General features: G+C 43.2%; 1 protein-coding gene across 4 annotated transcripts in view; it reads right to left on the bottom strand.

The window, feature by feature from the left end:
- Nucleotides 1-22,167, bottom strand: part of il1rapl1a (interleukin 1 receptor accessory protein-like 1a) — a 598,387-nt gene that overhangs the window by 230,244 nt on the left and 345,976 nt on the right. The window lies entirely within an intron of this gene.

Here is a 22,167-nt window from a genome sequence, read left to right as displayed (position 1 = left end):
CACTTCCCGTGAGGCCCCAAGCTAATAAAAATCCCTTATATTCATCCTGAACCACATCTTGCACTTTCACTGTACCGATGGGCTGCTGTCAAACTGCCTCCAACAAAGCTGAAATAGTTCAACATCAATGCAACAGGAATGCATGTGCTATCCTTAAAATATGACTTGGATTATGAATATGAGATACAAGTTATCCACAATGGCGCCTTTAAAATGTTAACATGAAGTCTGTTGTGGGCTGGGGTGTTTGGCTGGCTTGGTTTTTGTTTTCTGTTTCTCCCACCAGGTGGTATGCATTCAGGACTGAGTGGCTGAGCATCAGGACCTCACCCTGAACACCTGAGGCTTGTTATCACGTGCAGGTCATCAGGACTCACAGCTGTGGTGTATTTTGTCTTAATCAGAGATTGCTGCATTTAAATGTTGAATGCACAGTGTGTGATTGCCAGAAACTCGACCTTGTAAGCAGACGTGTGAGATCGACGTCAGGAGAACAATCTCACCATCACGGACGCAGAGACCGCTCCAGGTTTGACGCCACAGTCTGTGAAGGAGGATTGGGTGAGGTCTCACGCTCTTCAGCATACTTCCTGAGGTAATTTGGTTTTTGGTGACTTTTATGAAGTAATGACAGTGGATTAGGTGTCCCTCACACCTTGTGTTAGTGAGCTGTCACGTTATGCTAATTGTCTAATCAGCTTCTGCTGCAGTGGAGATTTGAACTGTGTTGTTCCGTGCCTGCAGGGTAAGAAGCTGATGTATAGATTTAAGCCAGGAAGTGTTTGCTGATTGCGTGCACCTTTGAGTTGTGTCTCTCTGTGTGGAGTTGGACTCACCTCATGTTTTCTTTTTTCACAGATTCGGTTTGTCGCGGCCACCTGGGGGGTGTCGGCGGGGTCCCTGGGTCCAAACTGCTGTGGCTCCGGACCGTTTGCGCTGTTAAGAGCACGCCGTGTTTCCACCTCACCAGACCGCGGACTGTTTAGTTGTTTAGCATCACTCACTGTTATGTTTGTTAAATTCTGTTATCTTTTGAACCGTGCTCTGCTTATTTTATGCTGGGTCCTTCAAACGCTGGGCCGGTGCTCCGACCGCGTCCGAAACATAACAAAGTCCAAGGCAAGACAATTAACATTTTGTTAATATGTAAGCAAGACAATATCTTTTAAAGTTAATCAGTGACACATAGGTGTTGCCTTAGGTCACTGTATAGAGTGTCCAAGTCTTCCAAAAAATACAGTAAGACAGGAAGCATTAGGACCTTAAAGACTTGGACCTCCATTCTCCAGCAAAGATATCAGCATCACCAAACACCTCTGTTCAGGGATCTCATGACTTCATAAGCTATTCCCAGGTGTCTCAAAAGCTGAGGACCCAACGATATGAACATCGCTGCTGAGATAAGCGAACTCTACAAGTTTGATTCTTTCACCACACACATGCCAAGTCCTGGACGTCATTAGAAAGGCTGGATTTTAGTCTTGAACCAGGACAATCCAGGCATTCCAGCTCTTTACTCAGCTTCTCAACTGCTGCAATCAGGCACTGTTTATGAAGTCAATGGTAGTAAACCTTTCCTAAAAGCACCCATGGTGTGGGTTTTCAAACATTATTTTGAAGTTTGTTGGCTCTGCCTCAGTGCAGATGTGCCACCTCAGCAGATGGATGATCATCCATCAAACTGCTGTTCCATCTGAAGATCTCCACTATGTCACCTCTCGGTCTGCAGGCCACAAACATCAACATGTCAACTTCACCTCAACATCAGTTAGCCAAAGGATTTGCATTCCAGTTACCTATGTTTAAGAACTAACTTTCATTGGGATTTTGTGGAAACTAGTAAAAATGTACAATTTTGGAAAGTGCATGCAACAGCCAATCAAAAAAATGGATGATCCAATTTTTCCAAAAGCCAACATCTTAGATTTGTAAAAATGGTAGCTTCAAGTTGGTGTCTCCCCCCAATATCTCAGCCTCTGATTCCAGTGGTGAAATATACATTTTCAGTGCCAAAAATCTAGTGGTGCTTATTACAAAAATATATGAGTGGGCAAAGTGACATTTATGGATGACCATCTTGAATTTTTCAGTGATTTTGCCCATATGTACATTTTTGTAAAGAGCACCACTGGATTCCTTGCCTCTGAAAATGTATATATGGCCACTGGATCCAAGATCCTGCATCATCTAGAAGCTGAGATACTGAAAAAGCTGCCATTTTTATAAATCCAAGAAGGTAACCATGGTTGCTTTCAAGGAAAATGGAATCACCCATTTTCTGATTGTCTAATGTATGTCCAAAAAGTATACTTTTACGAATCTCTACAAAATTCCAACATTCTATTTATTCAGGCTGAAGTGGCCTCAGAAAACAATCACTTCTAAACATTATAATAATGTACAATTATTGTAGTTAAAACGAGACCTCACTTAGACTTTCTTCACTTCTTTTGTCACAATCACACTGTGGATTAAATGTTATACAGGTTGGTAGAATAAGCCAGGTTGTATGCTCAGGAAGAGGTTCAATTAGGCAGTCAGAGAAAATGAAGAGTGTTTGAAATGAATGTTTACAGATTAATAAGCACAGGCAAGGGAAATAAAAGAGCCTGGAGACTTCAACATATTATGCTCTCCCCTGGGATTCAAGAGTTGAATAGGCAAAGAAAGAAAGAAAAAAAATCAAAACACACCAAGATGCGCATATTTGCATAGCTGGACATTCACGGACATGAAGTCTGATTTGAATTAAATTAATGTTTTTTGTTGTTTTTGTTGTTTGTACCCTCCAGGCTGGCACGATATTAGCATATGACATGCATATACAGCTAGGCCCATAAGTATCTGGACAGTAGTCCGGTTTGTGTAATTTTGTCTCTGTACATGACCACAAGGGAGTTTCAAAGAAGAAATCAAGATGTGCCTGTAGTGGAAACTTTTAGCATTAATTCAAGAGATTTAACAAAAAATATTCAGGAATGATGCCAATTTTTATGCACAGTCCCCCGTTTTCACAGGCCATAAATAATCAGACACACTAAATATTAGAATTGCTAACAGAAATCATCACTTTTATAGCCAGTTTTCTTTAGACAAGTCAAGGAATGGACAGTCATTCTTAATTCACTTAATGTCTCAGACATCATTTACCTCAGTCACCAGTGTAGATGTGTTGGTACTATAAGGAAAACCTGTCTGAGGTAAGCAGTGCTCAAGAACTGAATGACTGTGTGAAGGAAATGAGTGAGGGAAGCCACCAAGACACCCATCAAGACTCTGAAGGAGTTATAGGTGTTTGTAGCTGTGAATGGAGAAAAAACTGTGCAGACTGCTAATTATGTCTGTTACATCACCAGTTACACAGTTTCATGGTGGAGTCGCACGGAAAAGGATTTTCTTAAAAAGAAAAAGTGAATTTTTAGCTACATTTTGCTAAAAGGTACATGGGAGACTCAAACCTAGATTGGATGTGTGTTATTGAAAATCCTTCATATTCAGTGACTTGGAAAGGTTCAGGTCATCTTATTATTATTATTATTGTTATTATTCATAATTGTTCAGTGAGATGTTTTTCTCTGCAGGTCTCTCTCTTGTGCACCAGCACGGACTCCGAAAATCTCCAAAAATTTACTGTATAATTTCCTGTATTGTCTATTGTGTCGGTAGCATGGCCCAAGCAGTGGGTCACCCCTTAGAGTCAGGTCTGCTTGAGATTTCTTCCTCAAATCATTACAGGGAGTTTTTCCTTACCACTGTCACCTGTGTGCTTGCTCTAGGGGTTCATAAGGTTAGACTTTACTTGTGTGAAGCACCTTGAAGCAACTTTGTTGTGATTTGGTGCTACCCAAATAAAAATAAATTGAAATTGAAATGTTCTTGGAAATTATTGCAAGATTTCACTTCATATACTTTACTGGCAATTATTGTAATTCAGAAATTGTTTTTTTTTTTGCAGCATCTTTTCTTCATACTCACACACACTCATCTTCAACCACTTATCCAAGATTGGGTCGCTGGGGGCCAGAACCTATGCCAGCAGTTATAGGTCACGAGGATAGGATGCCAGTCTGTCGCAGGGCCACATATAGACAAACAAACACATTCACACCCACACGCACACCTACGGACAATTTAAAGTTTCCAGTCCACCTAAGCTGCATGTCTTTTGGATGTTGGAGGAAGCCGGAGCACCTGGAGGGAACCCACGCAAATATGGGGAGAACATGCAAACTCCACACAGAAAGGCCACAGGTAGGAATAGATCTCATGACCTTCTTGCTGTAAGGCAACAGTACTAACCACTAAGCCACTGTGCTGCCCATCTTTGCTTTATGAAAAAGAATATTTTTGTAAACACTCAGGTTACACAACGTGCTACCACAGTATCGCAGTGGTCGCTCTGCCACAGTGCACATCAGTGTTATCCTGATGTCCTTTCTTAATTGCTCAATTGACATTAATTCATTCCAGCAGATTCTCTTGGGAACCCTAGTACTGAAGACATCCGATCACCATTTTACCTGAATGATGAGCACCCAGTTCTCACACCCAGGCATAATGACCAATAGAACTAAGAATCTGAAGCCTTGAGACTTGATGCAAGGCTTGATATTGATACCTTCCATAATGGTGTCGTCACACTCAAAGACCACAGCAACTGCACTGACTTCTGAAAACTTTGAGGAACGCAGCAGAGATGTGATCAAAATGGAAAAGTGTTCAGTCATGGGCCAATCAGCTTTTTGGCACCAGTTAAGTATTAAAACAACACTTAACAATTCTGCCTCAGTATACCAGGTCTTACAAAATATTTACGATGGCCATCCCAGGATGATTGTTACAGCCAGGTTGGGATCAGTGAAGAGTTACAGAGGGGTCAAAATTTTAAAAATGCTACAATCATATTTAAGAATATATCACTATTTGTCTGATCATAAAGATTCTACAAAGGTATAATTTGGACTATCTATCACAGTTTCAGTTTGTCCAGGGGTCAAAAGTTAAAGTTGCTCCAATTTTGGTAAAAAGTGACACAAATTATTGGTTTAATTAATAGGGTTTTAAAAAGGAATAGGTTGCACCATCTGCCATGCTTAGTTATCACGTTATGAGGTAACGTTATAGAATCAAATGGACGGTGACCTTGTTTGACCTTTACTTTAGAGATTAATCATTCAACACTGTCTACACTATTCCATTTATTAACCTATAAGGACAATCAATAATTTGTATCACTTTTTACCAAAATTGTAGCAACTTTAACTTTTCACCACTGTACAAACTGAAATAGCCCTTTGTCACCATTTTGCTGTTTTTATCCCATAATTCTGGAAAAGGGAAGTCTGGAGTCCCCCTGCTAGAGCTGTTGCTCCACGACCCAATCCCAGATAAGCAGTTGAAGATGAGATGAGATGATGAGATCCCATAATTTCATAACATTCAGTCATAGGTAGTCCAAACTACACCTTTTTGGAATTATGGCCAAACAAATAATGTGGTGTAGCTTTTAATATTATTGGAGTATTTTTCAATGTTGACCCCTGTATAACTCTTCATTGACCCCTACCTGGCCATAGCTATTACACGGGGATGGCCACCACACATTTTTGTGGCAGCCATGTCACACTGAGGCTGGATTGTAAGTGTTGTTTAGTTTGATTACTGGCTCACGGACTATGTGTCATTTTCAAGTCCATACTTCATCCCAAATACGTCTCTGCCATTTTGTCATTGTCTAACACCTTCCTGCTAATTTGTTACCATGCACATAATCACACTCGTACCACATCCAGTTCATTGGATTGTTACATTGGTACAGATGTAGTGTTGTTATAATAAACACAGTGCAATTTTTTTGCGTGCAGACTACATAACGTGGTTGACATGAAGCTGGACTCTCTGGTGACGGTGGAAGAAAAGAGAACACTGGACAAACTGCTGAACATTATGGACAATGCCAGTCACCCTCTGAACACCGTCATCAGCAACCAGAGGAACCTCTTCAGCCACAGACTGCTCCATCCCAAGTGCAGGACCAACAGACTGAAAAACTCCTCTGTCCCTCAGTCCATGAGACTGTAGAACTCCTCACTCTGGTGGAGGAGGAATAATGGGAAGACATAGGACGGGAAGGAGAGGAACAGTAGTAGCCAGTAAACCAGTAGCGAGCAATATTTCTGGTATGAATATTTATATTTGCAAATTATTTTTTACTTTCACTTTTGAAAGTCTGTGTCAAGACGGGCGAGGACCAGGAGTGGCTGGACCCGCGAAACAGACTCCCACACTTGGTTTAGGTGTGTGAGAAATCATGGTCTTTATTCCAGGCTCAGGTTCAGTACACGGGTGATCAGTCAGCGGAGCAGAGGCACAATACAGGTTAAGCAAAAATGCAGTCATGTTTTGGCAGGGTTCAAAGGCACGAGCAAACACAGTTTTCAAGAATGAGGCAAAAAGGCGTAGTCGAGGAGGACGGAGCAAAACACTGCACACGGCAAGGCAAAAAATCAGGACAAGGTACAAAGGCTGGAATGTGTGCATAGAGCGACAACAAACTGGCAAATGTGTGGTGGCTGGGAGGAGATTAAATAGGCAGGTGTTAACAAGTCGCACGTGAGGAGAAGGATCTATAAAGGGGGCGTGGCTGGTGAACACAGAGTATGGATGGGACAAGATGGTGAGGAAGGGAGTGCGCAAAGCAGAGTGATGTAATAGACAAATATATGTGAACAGGTGCCAAGAGCGTGAGTAAATGAAAAAACAAAGCAGACTGGGACAAAGTGTGAGAGGAGGGCACAGAGCTAGTGGATGACAACACAGACAGAGATGCAAGAGGCATGAAAACATATAGAGCAGGTGCAGGGTGTGGAGTGAAACAGAGAACTAAGAACAGAGCTACAGGTGAATATAATATTACTATGAACAAAAGTAAAAATAAAAACCGAGGGCAGAAAAACATAACCAAGAACTAGGCATGACATGAGAACTGATCAGGAGACATGGAGCAAAAATACTAAAGTAAAACTAAACAAGTGGTAACCTAATGAAAACCGGGTGAGAAAGTAGAGATAAATACTAAAACTAAATTAAACACAAACTGACTTAAGACAACAAGGCGGTCAAACAAACCATAAGAAAAAGCACTGACTAAACAATAACAGAAAACAAATCCTGACGTAACATTACAACAAATATTACAAACAAGAGGAACAAGTGATAAATTAATACACTATAAATGAAAACACAACTGACTGAAGAAAACTAGAACAGAACGAAAGGTCAAAGTAAAAAGTAACAAAGGAAACAAAGAGACAAATCAAAACAGAACAGAGAATAACCACCTGATGAAAATAAAATAACTAATAAATCAAGACCGGGGCATGTGAAGGGGAAAAAAGAAAGAGGGAAAACCCGACTCAAACCCCAGATCTGGCCGAAATTGTGACACTCTGTGCTTCTTACTCTGTGTGCTGCGATACAATGCTGCTGGAACCTCAATTTCCCTGAAGTAGTCTTCAAGGCATTAATAAAGTTCTGTCTAATCTAATCATAAGCAGTCTAAGCAGTTATGCACATTACCTGACCAGAGATGCCAAAATAGATTTTACTTCTCACCAAAAAATGTGATCATCCGTATCAAAAGCCACACTCAAATTCAACACCGATGATGCAACTGAATCCGTAGCCAGCAACAAATACTTCAGAGTCTGTCGAGTTATGTGGCATAAATGCAATCTGTAAAGGTGATCATTCTCCAAAAACATGCATGAGGTTGCTGAGAGACCACTTTTCCAGAACCTTACAGGGAAAATATATATATATATATACACGAGGTCTGTCAATAAAGTATAGGTCCTTTTTATTTTTTTCAAAAACTATATGGATTTCATTCATATGTTTTTACGTCAGACATGCTTGAACCCTCGTGCGCATGCGTGAGTTTTTCCACGCCTGTCGGTGACGTCATTCGCCTGTGAACACTCCTTGTGGGAGGAGTCATCCAGCCCCTCGTCGGAATTCCTTTGTCTGAGAAGTTGCTGAGAGACTGGCGCTTTGTTTAATGAAAATCTTTTCTAAACCTGTGAGGCACATCGAAGTGGATACGGTTCAAAAAATTAAGCTGGTTTTCGGTGAACATTTTAAGGGCTGATGAGAGATTTTGAGGTGATACTGTTGCTTTAAGGACTTCCCATGCAGTGGGACGTCACGCAGCGCTCCCAGGCGCCGTCATCAGCCTGTTTCAAGCTGAAAACCTCCACATTTCAGGCTCTATTGATCCAGGACGTCGTGAGAGAACAGAGAAGTTTCAGAAGAAGTCGGTTTCAGCATTTTATCCGGATATTCCACTGTTAAAGGAGATTTTTTTAATGCGGACGGATTGCAGCGTCGGCTCGCAGCCGCCGCGACGCTCCGCCACAGGAAAAACACCTCTGTTGGAAGCCTTAAGGACAAGTTGGAACATGCCCAACTGTTAAACAATTTCTCAGATACTCACTCCACTGAAAGCCATCAAAAGCCGCCTGGATTTTACAAATGGTTATCAACACGGAGGTGTTTTTCCTGTGCTGCCGCACCGCGCCAGCTGCGTCCCGACGCGCGGACCCGTCCGCATGTCTTTCATTAAAAAAATCTCCTTTAACAGTGGAATATCCGGATAAAATGCTGAAACCGACTTCTTCTGAAACTTCTCTGTTCTCTCACAATGTCCTGGATCAATAGAGCCTGAAATGTGGAGGTTTTCAGCTTGAAACAGGCTGACGATGGCGCCTGCGAGCGCTGCGCGACGTCCCACTGCGTGGGAAGTCCTTAAAGCGACAGTATCAAATCAAAATCTCTCATCAGCCGTTAAAATCTTCACCGAAAACCAGCTTAATTTTTCGAACCGTGTCCACTTCGATGTGCCTCACAGGTTTAGAAAAAATTTTGATCAAACAAAGCGCCAGTCTCTCAGCAACTTCTCAGACAAAGGAATTCCGACGAGGGGCTGGACGACTCCTCCCACAAGGAGTGCTCACAGGCGGATGACGTCACCGACAGGCGTGGAAAAACTCACGCATGCGCACGAGGGTTCAAGCATGTCTGACGTAAAAACATATGAATGAAATCCATATAGTTTTTGAAAAAATAAAAAGGACCTATACTTTATTGACAGCCCTCGTATATATAAAAACCTGTTAATACCTGTTATAACCTAACTAACCTTTTTACACACACACACACACACACATATATACACACACACATATATATATATATATATATATATATATATATATATATATATATATATATATATATATATATACACACACACACACACACATATATATAAACAGGTTAGTTAGTTTCACTTACAGTCACAGGTCGGTCCAGGTTCCTTTAGGTTTCATTCACAGTCATCTCAGTAATTTCCTCCAGAGTCTTCAGGGATGTGTGACACATATGACGTGCATCAGACTGTTCCGTTACAGTGTAAGAATCAGCAGTTACAGCCTCAGAACAACCAGATGCTCTGTACTAAACAACGCACAGTCGCAGCAAAGACCGCAATTCACAAAGCAGAGTTCAAACCAATTTCATAATCTCTAGAAGCGCAATATAGCCCTCCAACAAAGGCATCAGATAACCTGGTGAACCCATCACAGCACACACACACAGACACACACAGACACACACACACACACACACACACACACACACACACACACACACACACACACACACACACACACACACACACACACACTGCACTATGTGCAGTAGTGTGTTCGGAACCTTTACTTGAGCACGTGTCCTGTTCTGGTTCATATCAAAGCACTTTGTGTGAGATGCAGAAGAATGGAGATGGAAAGGTTTGTGCATGAGAAAGACAAAACCTGATATTCTCAGGTTTATGTGAGAATTCGTAACTGTGTGATGTAATTCGAAGCTCAAACACTAGAAATAAACAGGAGGGTGGAACAGGAGCGTGTCAACAGGACTTGAACTTAAACACTCAGGGGATGCTAAAAACGACCGTGATGGAGTGATGGCGGTGAGAAGGTGCAGAGGGCAGAGTGGAGCAGCAGAGTCAGGATCACTCAGTGTGGGGGGGGTTGAACCCCATGCATCAAAGCTGCAGTCCTGCAAGTCTCTGGCCTCGAGCTCAGAGCAGCTGATGAAATATCGACAAATCAACAATCTGTGTAGGTGTAGCTTAGTACAATCTGCCTTGTGCCCTCTCTGAGCTTAACATCTCTCTCCTTTCATTTGTCGGTGACTCACTGCATCTTTCTGTACCTCTCTCACTCTTGCACAGAGCAATATTTTCTTTCATTCTGTGACCTTTCTCCATCGCTGTCATCATTTCATCCTTTTGTCAGTGTCCCAGAGGTGTTGTGGCCCCTCTTTTACCTTTCAGCAAACATGGCCTGTTCTTTTCTTAGCTCCTTTATCATCAGCTTGTGCCCCCGCTGCTTGCTGTGGGCGTCTGTGAGGTGTACCTCGGATAATATCGCCGTTAATGTTCCCGAATGGGCTGGCGCGCACTATACTGTCCTTCCATTAGGGCTCAGCTCTCAGACAGCGTGCACACATTCAATAATGCAGGCTGGTGCTTAACATCTACCCGTCTGTGACCTCAGGAAGTGCAACTCCCGGGATGGTGCCCGCTGGCATGTGCTCACAAAGATGTGCACGCGCTCCCGTCGCACAAGCAGACCGCTGACGCTTCCAAAACATGCGCAACACACCTGTGCAGCACACAAACCTTTCTGTCAGCTGCAGATAAAAGAGCCCAGCAGCAGACTGTAGTCCTGATAGAAACGCTGCAAAATGAAAGATCAAAATGTATAAATAAAGTCATTTGTAGGACTTACGAGACGCGATTCCTAAACATGGGCGATATAGTGACCATCAAAGCGACTGGCAGCTCGGCCTACAGGCGGTAATGAGGGAAACCCTGGAGGCTCGGTGTCCATTCTGTTACTCTGTCAGGGTGGGGGGACGGGGTGAGCTCAAACAGGAGGATGCACGCCACCTGAGGGACCAGATTACTGCAGTCTTGGCACATTAGAACCAACACGCACCATGCATAATCCTAACTGGGTGTGGTGGTGGTGGTGGTGGGGGGGGGGTCACGTGTAGGTGAGACACTCATTTTGCCTCACGTCTTCCTACGTGTTTAAATACACAGGTAAGATGACCACCTGACGTACAACTTACAGACCCCAGACTCTCACTCAGTAAAGCTACACCACGGGAACGAGCCCATATGAGGCTGCTGCTTCACCTCGCTGCCGTGCGCTACAGTGCTCCCCTACAGCTAACGTAAGAGTGACACCATGCACACACCACCACAGTCATGTAATCTTCTGTAAAAACGAAGATAATCTTGCAGATTTGTGCCACATACACACGACCGTCCAACAACAATGTTGCCACCATCATGCATATCTTGTACCACAGCACCTTCATGTCCACCGCAAAACAGTCTTACTATATATGTGGCTGAAACTTTATTGTGGTGTAAAACATCAGCGAGTCTATTCGTCAGGGGGTTGGGGGTGGGGGTGTGTGTGCTGTGATGGAGACTGTCAGTGATTCTCTCAAATCGCCAGCACAGAGACTTCACTGTGCACCATTTTTATGGAATAGTCTGCCAGCTGGGACACGGTTGGTAAATGGTTGGGGGTTTGACCTACAACCCTTCTGTGACAAAGCCATTTCTCTAACATGTTTCACTTAAGAGTTCAGGTGCAAAACCCCGGAAACGCCACACCCAAGAAAAATGAGATAACCATTGCAAGTGAAAGCTTACTGAGGGTATCCGATAACAAAATAAATTTTGCTGCAAAACCCCGTAAATCCTATGGTAAATGCAAGTCAAGATGCATTTTGTATGCAGAGCCTCGTACATGCCATCCCAGGTTGTGTGCAAAACCACGTAGTATTGGCATGTATCTCGGTCATGTGACGCAAAGATTGTGGCGCCCACGAGAGCTTCTCTGACGCTCTGAATTCTCTGTTAACTTTCAGATTTTGCCGATTTCCTTGCGTTAATCATGGAAACATGCAATGAATTTAATGAACCTGTTTTGGCTTCAACAACTTCTTCTTTGTCTTTCGGCTGTTCCCGTTAGGGGTCGCCACAGCAGATCAATCGTTTCCATCTCACCCTGTCCTCTGAATCTTCCTCTGTCACACCAACCACCTGCATGTCCTCTCTCAGCACATCCATGAACCTCCTCTTTGGTCTCCCTCTTCTCCTCCTGCCTGGTGGCTCCATCCTCAGCATCCTTCTCCCTATATACCCTGGGTCCCTCCTCTGCACATGTCCAAACCATCTCAATCTCACCTCTCTGACTTTGTCTCCAAACCGTCCCACCTGAGCTGTTCCTCTGATATGTTCATTCCTAATCTTGTCCATTCTTGTCACTCCCAAAGAGAATCTCAACATCTTCAGCTCTGCCACCTCCAGCTCTGCCTCCTGTCTTTTTGTTAGTGCCACTGTCTCTAAACCATACAACATAGCTGGTCTCACTACTGTTTTGTAAACTTTCCCCTTCACTCTTGCTGATATTCTTCGGTCACAAATCACTCCTGCCACCTTTCTCAACCCACTCCACCCTGCCTCCACTCTCTTCTTTACCTCTCTACCACACTCTCCATTACTTTGAACAGTTGACCCCAAATATTTAAACTTATCTACTTTCACCACTTCTACTCCTTGTAACTGCACTATTCCACTGGGCTCCCTCTCATTCACACACATGTACTCAGTCTTGTTTCTACTGACTTTCATTCCCCTTCTCTCCAAAGCATATCTCCACTTCTCCAGACTAGACTCAACTTGCTCTCTACTCTCACTACAGATCACAATGTCATCTGCAAACATCATAGTCCATGGGGACTCCTGTCTGATCTCATCTGTCAACCTGTCCATCACCACTGCAAACAAGAAAGGACTCAGAGCTGATCCTTGGTGTAATCCCACCTCCACCTTGAATGAGTCTGTCATTCCGACTGCGCATCTCACCGCTGTCACACTATTCTTGTACATGTCTTGCACTACCCTAACATACTGCCACTCCAGACTTCCTCATACAATGCCACAACTCTTCTCTTGGCACCCTATCATAAGCTTTTTCTAAGTCCACAAACACACAATGTAACTCTTTCTGTCCTTCTCTGTACTTTTCCAACAGGATTCTCAGAGCAAACATTGCATCTGTAGTGCTCTTTCTTGGCATGAAACCATATTGCTGCTCACAGATCTTCACCTGTTTTCTAAGCCTAGCTTCTACTACTCTTTCCCATAACTTCATGCTGTGGCTGATCAACTTTATGCCTCTGTAGTTACTGCAGCTCTGCACATCACCCTTGTTCTTGAAAATAGGAGCCAGCACACTTCGTCTCCACTCCTCAGGCATCCTCTTACTTTCCAAGATTTTATTAAACAATCTGGTTAGAAACTCTACTGCCATCTCTCCTAGACATTTCCATGCCTCCATTGGAATGTCATCTGGACCAACTGCCTTTCCACTCTTCATCCTCTTCATAGCAGCCCTCACGTCTTCCTTGCTAATCTCTTTTACTTCCTGATTTACTCTCACCACATCATCCAGCCTTTTCTCTTGCTCATTTTCTTTATTCATCAACTCTTCAAAATATTCCCTCCGCCTCCTCAGCACACACTCCTCACTTGTCAGCACATTACCATGTGCATCTTTTACCACCCTAACCTGCTGCACATCCTTTCCAGCTCTGTCCCTTTGTCTGGCCAATCGGTACAAGTCCTTTTCTCCTTCCTTACTATTCAACTTCTTGTACAGCTCGCAGTATGCCTTTTCCTTTGCTTTTGCCACTTCTCTTCTCGCCTTACGCCGCATCTCCTTGTACTCCTGTCTACTTTCTTCATCTCTCCGACTATTCCAAAACTTTTTCGCCAACCTCTTTCTCCTTATGCTTTCCTGGACCTCTTCATTCCACCACCAAGTCTCCTTGTCTTCCTTCCACTGTCCAGATGTCATACCCAGTACTGCCCTAGCTGTCTCCCTCACCACATCTGCAGTACTTTTCCAGTTGTCCAAAATTGCTTCCCCTCCAACTAGTGCTTCTCTCACCTGCTCGCTAAATTTCACACAACAGTCTTCCTCCTTCATCTTCCACCATCTGATCCTTTGTTGAGCTCTCACTCTCTTCTTCTTCCTTACCTCTAAAATCATCCTACAAACAACCATCCTATGCTGTCTAGTGACACTCTCTCCTGCTACCACCTTACAGTCTGTGATTTCTTTTAGCTTGCATCTCCTATAAAGAATGTAGTCCACCTGTGTGCACCTTCCTCCACTCTTATGTTACCCTGTGCTCCTCCCTTTTCTTAAAGTAGGTATTCACCACAGCCATTTCCATCCTTTTTGCAAAATCAACTACCATCTGTCCTTCCCCATTCCTATCCTTGATACCATATCTACCCATTACTTCCTCATCACCTCTGTTCCCTTCACCAACATGCCCATTGAAGTCTGCTCCTATCACCACTCTTTCATGCTTGGGCACACTCTCCACCACCTCATCTAACACACTCCAGAAATCTTCTTTCTCCTTCATCTCACAACCTACCTGTGGGGCATATGCACTGATGATATTCATCATCACCCCTTCAATTTCCAACTTCACACTCATCACCCTGTCAGACACTCGCTTAACCTCCAACACACTTTAACATACTCTTCCTTTAAAATGACCCCAACACCATTTCTCTTCCTGTCCTCACCATGGTACAACAACTTGTACCCACCGCCGATGCTCCTGCTCTTACTTCCCTTCCACTTGGTCTCTTGCACACACAATATGTCTACCTTTCTCCTCTCCATCATATCAGCCAGCTCTCTCCCTTTACCAGTCATACTACCAACATTCAAAGTCCCCACTCTCATTTCCACCCTTCTAGTTTTCTTCTTCTCCCGCTGTTCGTGGCAACGTTTTCCTCCTCTTCTTCGTCGTCTTCGCCCAGCAGTAGCCCAATTTCCACCGGCACCCTGTTGGGCAATAGCACCGGTGGCGGACGTTGTTAACCCGGGCCGCGACCGATCCGGTATGGGAATTCGATTCTGAGTCTGCATAGTTGGGTTGCTTGTTTTACGCCGGATGCCCTTCTTGATGCAACCCTCCTCATTTATCCGGGCTTGGGACCGGCACTCAGAATGTACTGGCTGCACACCCCATGTGGCTGAGTTGTTTTGGCTTCAACAACTGGGAAGCGTAAACGACGTAAGCCACGCCAATCTGCCCGTGCCAAAAGCGAAAGCAGCGCAGCACAGTGGACAAGGACTGACACCTCGTGCAGCATGCAGGCATGACAATGCACTGTGCAAAGCCACAGCACTGACTGAAAATGACTTGGCATACATTGATGGACTTACTGAGTTTTGCAAACAAACTGAAGGTGGAGATACCAGGTTTTGCAGCCAAATCTATTAAAAGTTGGTAATTAAAACATTTGTGAATAAAGGTTGATTTTTGAGATTCTGCTATTTTGTTCAGTGCACCATAACTATTTCATAACAAGAACAGAATGATTCATGGAACTTCCATCAGGTAAATATCCTTATTTAGAATAAGAGTGGTCTGGTGGAGATACTGGGTTTTGCGCCTGAACTCTTCAAATGCAGTGATGCACAAGAACTCTGCATCAATCGTTGTGCAAAATATAATCACATACTGTGATGATAAAAAAAAAAAAAAAAAAGTGCACTTCACTGATGTCAACATGTGGTGCCGCTTTGACTGAAGCTGGTGTTAGTCCCAATAGGCCACACTTTTGGGCAAGTTTCTAGTTCCAGTTCCTGTTGCAGTGGAGCACAGCAGATGTCTGAATGTGATGTTGTCATGGTTCTGACGTGAAAACATACTAGTTTTTGGTTCCAAATCCTCGCCATCTTAATTTTAGTGCTATGAACCAATGTATTTTTCATCAGGTTAAGTGTGTGGACCACAACAAAGCCCATTCTGCATGGGTATAAATGCCCCCCACAGTGTAAACAGAAAGAAAGGGTGAAATAGGAGAAAACAAGGGAACAAAGACCCCAGATTGAGCAAAAAAAAAAAAAAAAAAAAAGATAATAGAACACTCCTGTTGTGTGCTTCTGATAGCACTGAACACCTGTGGTTGATATTGCTGTTAAAATTCTATTGTTCTCTCGAGACTCACAAGAGGGTATTTCAATGTCAAATTTGAGCAAAGGCAATTAATTTGCACCTTAGGCTGTTTATGCTTGGTCTCCAAACACTCTTGGCTCGAGGCACAGTCAATACATTCCTCAGCTGGGCATGGCATTGAGTGGTTTATTTTTGGCCAAGATAAGTTTGGACACAAATATAATCATTTGGGCAATAATTGCAGTATATGTGTTATGTATGCATAAAAGCAGTTTCTAAAATTCCAAAGTGACTTTGTGTACACTTAAACACCAAGCAAATATATGTCTATAGCATTTTTAACATGCAGCAATATAATTCTTAATGGCTACATTCATACATTCATGGAGTATTATGGAAAGACCAACAATAATGAAACAATATTTGCCATCTGGTACATAATACGAGGTCTATTAGAAAAGTATCCAACCTTATTATTTTTTCAAAAACCATATGGATTTGAATCACGTGTGATTACATCAGACATGCTTGAACCCTCGTGGGCATGTGAGAGTTTTTTCACGCCTGTTGGTTACGTCATTCACCTGTGGGCAGTCTTTGAGTGAGGAGTCGCCCACCCTCTTGTCGATTTTTTCATTGTTTAGGAATGGCTCAGAGACTGCTGCTTTGTTTGATCAAAATTTTTTCAAAACTGTAAGGCACAACTGAGTGGACACCATTCGATAAATTCAGCTTGTTTTCGGTAAAAATTTTAACGGCTGATGAGAGATTTTGGTCTGGTAGTGTCGCCGTAAGGATGGCCCACGGCGCCTGACGGTGATCTGCGCTTCAAGGCGGCAGCGTCTTGCCGTTTCAAGTTGAAAACTTCCACATTTCAGGCTCTGTTAAGTCGTCAGAGAACAGAGAACTTTCAGAAGAAGTCAGCATGAGGAGTTTATTCGGACATTCCATTGTTAACGGACATTTTGTAATGAAATAACGTGCGGGCAGAGTCGCATGTTGGGCCGGACCCGACCGCGGGGGGTCGCGACAGGAAAAACACCGCCGTTGGAAACCTTAACGGGCAAGTTGGAACATGCCCAAGCTGTTAAACAATTTCTCAGTTACTCACTTGTTGAAAGCCATCAAAAGCCACCTGAATTTTACAAATGGTTTTCAACACAGAGGTGTTTTTCCTGTCGCGGCGCACACAGATTTGCCGAGTCATCACGGAAACGACTCGGCGAATTTGCGCGCACGTCTTTCATTAAAAAATGTCCTTAAACAGTGGAATGTCCGCATAAAGTCCTCATGCCGGCCTCTTCTGAATCTTCTCTGTTCTCTCACGACGTCCTGGGTGAATTAAGCCTTAAATTAGGATGTTTTCAGCTCGAAACAGGCCGACGACGGCGCCTGGAAGCGCTGCAGGATGTCCCGCTCCGTGGGAAGTCCTTACACCGACAGAAACACCCCATAATCTCTCATCAGCCGTTAAACTTTTCACCAAAAACCAGCTTAATTTCTCGAATAGTGTCCACTCGGATATTCCTCACAGGTCCAGAAAAAGTTTTGATAAAGCAACGCGCGCCGTCTCGAGCAGCGTGTGAAACAAAGGAATTCAGCCGAGAGGGCGGGACCACATCTCACTCAAGGCCTGCCCACAGGGAAATGACGTCACCGACACGCGTGAAAAAACTCACGCATGCGCACGAGGGTTCAAGCATGATTGGTGTAATCGCACGTCATTCAAATCCATATAGTTAAAAAAAATAAATAAAAGGGTCGGTTTATTATCTAAGAGACCTCGTATATCCAAACTATATTTGTCCACACAGTTAACATATGTGTTTTTGGTGTGGATAGTTAACAGTTCTATGGACAAATTCCAAGGAAATTCCAAATTCCAAGCTACTTGTCAGACTCCTCTCTGATGTATCACAAATGGATCTTTATGATTTTAAAAGAAGAAAAGGTACAGATGTAATCAACACACAATAAAAACAACAAATTCCCAGCAATGTAACTACATTTATGCACTCTACAGCTTTGTATGAAGCTTGATGGAAGTGTTCTTCCTAGTAAACTTACAAATGGAACTTTTACAGTATTTTTCTCTTGTGCTCTTTTCAAACACATGAAAGACCCACCAACTCAAATTTAAGGTCAACTTAAACACATTATATACTGTGCTGCTCCAAATATAAGACTGTACATTATATTTGCAAATACATCTGAAAAATGTGGTTGTCTTACATTCAGGGCCTAGACTATTACATGTGATGTGCACCCAGGACAGCAGGTGGTGCCAAATAGCTATAAAGTGAGTGTGCATCCCAGGAGTGAATTGACCCACCCCTCTTGGTAGGAAGGGTTTGGTTAGGTTTAAAACTCCAGCTTTTGTGGCTTCTGTTTGTTCTTCTCTACAAGGGTCAAGACAGAAGTCAGACTACCAGAGCAAGAATTTTAGCTGAGGAAGCTTCTGCGATTTGAAGCGAAACGTCCTCGCATCAAGCAACCCAGTCCAGTCGAAGATTCAAGCTTCTCCACTATGTAAACCACCTGGACAACTGAGAGCCGTCACAGAAACACCCCTCTAAAGTGCTTAAAGTCCTGTATGATGAACAGACCTGAAAATAGTGTTTCAGAACTGGTTCTAGGTTATGTTGCAAACTTTAAACTCATTATGATAAATATAGTAGTCATCAAAAAACTCTCAAGCAGTCAGGAAATAGTGTGAAATCAAGCCCCAAAAATGTCATCTAAAAATGCTAACGGACAGAAAAACCTACCATAGTCCCAAAAGCATCAGTGTTTCAACACTTGATTGAAAAAAATAAATAAATGTGGAGATGGCTATAAAATGTGTTTATGTGCTTTATTTTCAAGTAAAAGCATTCTTTGTTTAAAAAAAGATTATTATTACGTTTCTAAAAAGTCTTATACCAAAAATATGTCTTGAAAAAGGTGAGTGATCTAATTATCAGGATTGTCAGGGTCAAAGCAATAACCTATAATTTACTTTAGACAGGGGGCAGTGTTGTTCTGGATCCAAGAAGATGGCACACATTATGTTCTGTATTGATAGCATAAATTAAATTTGTAGTGACTTCTCCTTTATTTATTGAGCTGAAAATGTTAAAAGTAACTCAGTTCATTGGAATCAGCTGGATTCTGAACCACTTCTAGGTTCTAAATAACAAATAAAAAAATAAATAAAATCAAACATTCAGAGTTGTATTTTTGGAATCTGAATCTTGACATAAACATGTGTCATAATAATGAAATTATTGTGATGTTCTAAACAGAGGAAAACACAAGCACCACTGTGAAGAAGAAGTAATCAGTAAGGATATCCGAGTGGACACTATTCGAGAAATTCTGCTGGTTTTCGGTGAAAGGTTTAACGGCTGATGAGAGATTGGGGAGTTTCTTTCGCTTTAAGGACAGCTCACATAGCGGATCGGCGCGGTCGGAGGTGGCGTCCGTCTGGCTGTTTCGAGCTGAAAACTTTGGACGTCCTGGGTGAACAGAGTTCACCCAGGACGTCGTCAGAGAACAGAGAAGTTTCAGCAGAAGTCGGCATGAGGAGTTTACGCGGACATTCCACTGTTAAAGGAGATTTTGTAATGAAAGAACATGCGGGCAAATTCGCCAAGTCGGTTCCGAGACGCCGCCACAAATCCGTCTGCGCCACGACAGGAAAAACACCTCCGTGTTGAAAACCATTTGTAAAATTCAGACGGCTTTTGATGGCTTTCAACAAATGAGTATCTGAGAAATTGTTTAACAGCTGGGCATGTTCCAACTTGTCCGTTAAGGTTTCCAATGGAGGTGTTTTTTCCTGTGGCGACCCCCCGCGGTCGGGTCCGGCCCGACATGCGAATCTGCCCGCACGTTCTTTCATTACAAAATCTCCTTTAACAGTGGAATGTCCGCATAAACTCCTCATGCCGACTTCTTCTGAAACTTCTCTGTTCTCTGACGACGACCTGGGTGAACAGAGCCTGAAATGTGAAAGTTTTCAGCTTGAAACAGCGAGACGATGACGCCTCGGAGCGCAGATTGCCATCAGGTGCCGTGGGCCGTCCTTAAAGCGACACTTACAGACTAAAATCTCTCATCAGCCGTTAAAATTTTTACCGAAAACAAGCTGAATTTATCGAATGGTGTCCACTCAGTTGTGCCTTACAGTTTTGAAAAAATTTTGATCAAACAAAGCAGCAGTCTCTGAGCCATTCCTAAACAATGAAAAAATCGACGAGAGGGTGGGCCACTCCTCACTCAAAGACTGCCCACAGGCGAATGACATAACTGACAGGCGTGAAAAAACTCTTGCATGCCCACGAGGGTTCAAGCATGTCTGATGTAATCACACGTGATTCAAATCCATATGGTTTTTGAAAAAAATAATAAGGCCGGATACTTTTCTAACAGACCTCGTACACCTGACTTAGTTTATCTGCTCTGATTAGTTCATGAGGTAGGCAAGCTAGTAGTAAGGACCCCTTCACACATAACACGAAAGACACAGAAACCGGAAGAAAATCTGCAAACCAAAAATGAAATGGGGAACCAAGAAACATTCCATCTGCTGTCGGGAGGGATGCACGGTCGGAGAGATGTGCACGATACCACAGCAACGGTTTTGTGCACACTCTGTCATGATTTTGGCCTGTGTAGGGCATTGAGCCCATTTTGTTCTTTGCAGCTTTGATTTATTAGTTGTTTGTTTTCATCATGATTTATTCTGTTATGTTTCACGTGTCATTTTGTTTTCTTTGTTACTGTTTACTTTTGCCTTTCGTTCTGTTCTAGCTTTGTTCAGTCAGTTTATGTTTTCATTGTTTATCTTTTGTTTATTTTGCTTTCATCCGTGCTTTAGTATTTGATCATGTATTTCCTGTTCTATTTTATTCTGTCGTATGTTTAGCCTGTTCATTGTTCCCTGTTAGTCCTCACGCCCTGTTAATCATGTTCACTCCACCCCTTGCACCTGCCATCATGTTGTTTCGCTCACTTTGCCTCTATCTGCTTTGTGTTTCCTTTCACTCCCGCTCTTGCACCAGCTCACGCACCTTTGTCTATTACTTCACTCCACTTTGCACACTCCTTTCCTCCTAATCTTGCCCCATCCATACTTTGTCCATAAACCATACCCCTTTCTAGATCCTTCTCCTCACATGCACCTTGTTAACCCCTGCTTATTTAATCTCCTCCCAGTCAGCAAACCAGTGCCATTTTGTTGTCTTGTACACATTCCAGCTCACTTTGTCAGTCCTGATTTTTGCTTTGCCGTGTATCGTACCTCTGCTCTGTTTTCCTCGACCATGCCTCTTGCCTCGTCCCGGATGTCTGTGTTTGCTCCTGCCTCTGACCCCTGCTCAACCGTGACTGCGTTTTTGCCTGATCCTGATTGTACTTCTGCTCCGCTGCTTGATCACATGTGATCACCGAACCAGAGCCTGGAATAAAGACCATGTTTTCTCCTACTCCTAAGCCTAGTCTGGGAGTTTGTATTGCGGGTCCAGCCGCCGTGGTAGACGGGCTCCCGCCCGTTCTGACAAACACAGTGCGAGCACACGGAAAGTCGCACACACAGCAGTGGAGCAAAAAAATAATAAAACACCACAATTAATTCCTTTTATAGAGTGCGGATTTAGCCTCCACCTAGACGTACACCAGGAAGTAATGAAATGACGTGGAATACGGTTTTCTCTTTCATGTTTTACATGAATTATCTGATGCGATCATCTCATGAAGAGCTGTCCGGCTCCCGTCTCATGAAGAGTCGGCTCCTGTCTCATGACAAGCCGGGCTCTCACGCTGTGAACACATTAGTCAGCATGGCGTGTCCAGCGTGCAGTGATCCGCTGCAAATGTGATATGTGTATCAATTATTACAATGTGGTGAAATCCCGCAGTGAAATGCGCCTTGCAGGGGCAGCCCATGTGGTGATTGCCTGCATGGCACGATATTGCGGAACTGCGGTGCGCTGACACACCGGTGAGCTAAAGCAATATTTGTAATTTATTCCCACGAGGACAGCA

The sequence above is a fragment of the Thalassophryne amazonica genome, chromosome 14, assembly GCF_902500255.1.
Source record: "Thalassophryne amazonica chromosome 14, fThaAma1.1, whole genome shotgun sequence".
NCBI lineage: Eukaryota > Metazoa > Chordata > Actinopteri > Batrachoidiformes > Batrachoididae > Thalassophryne > Thalassophryne amazonica.
This window is presented reverse-complemented; position numbering and strand designations above follow the sequence as displayed.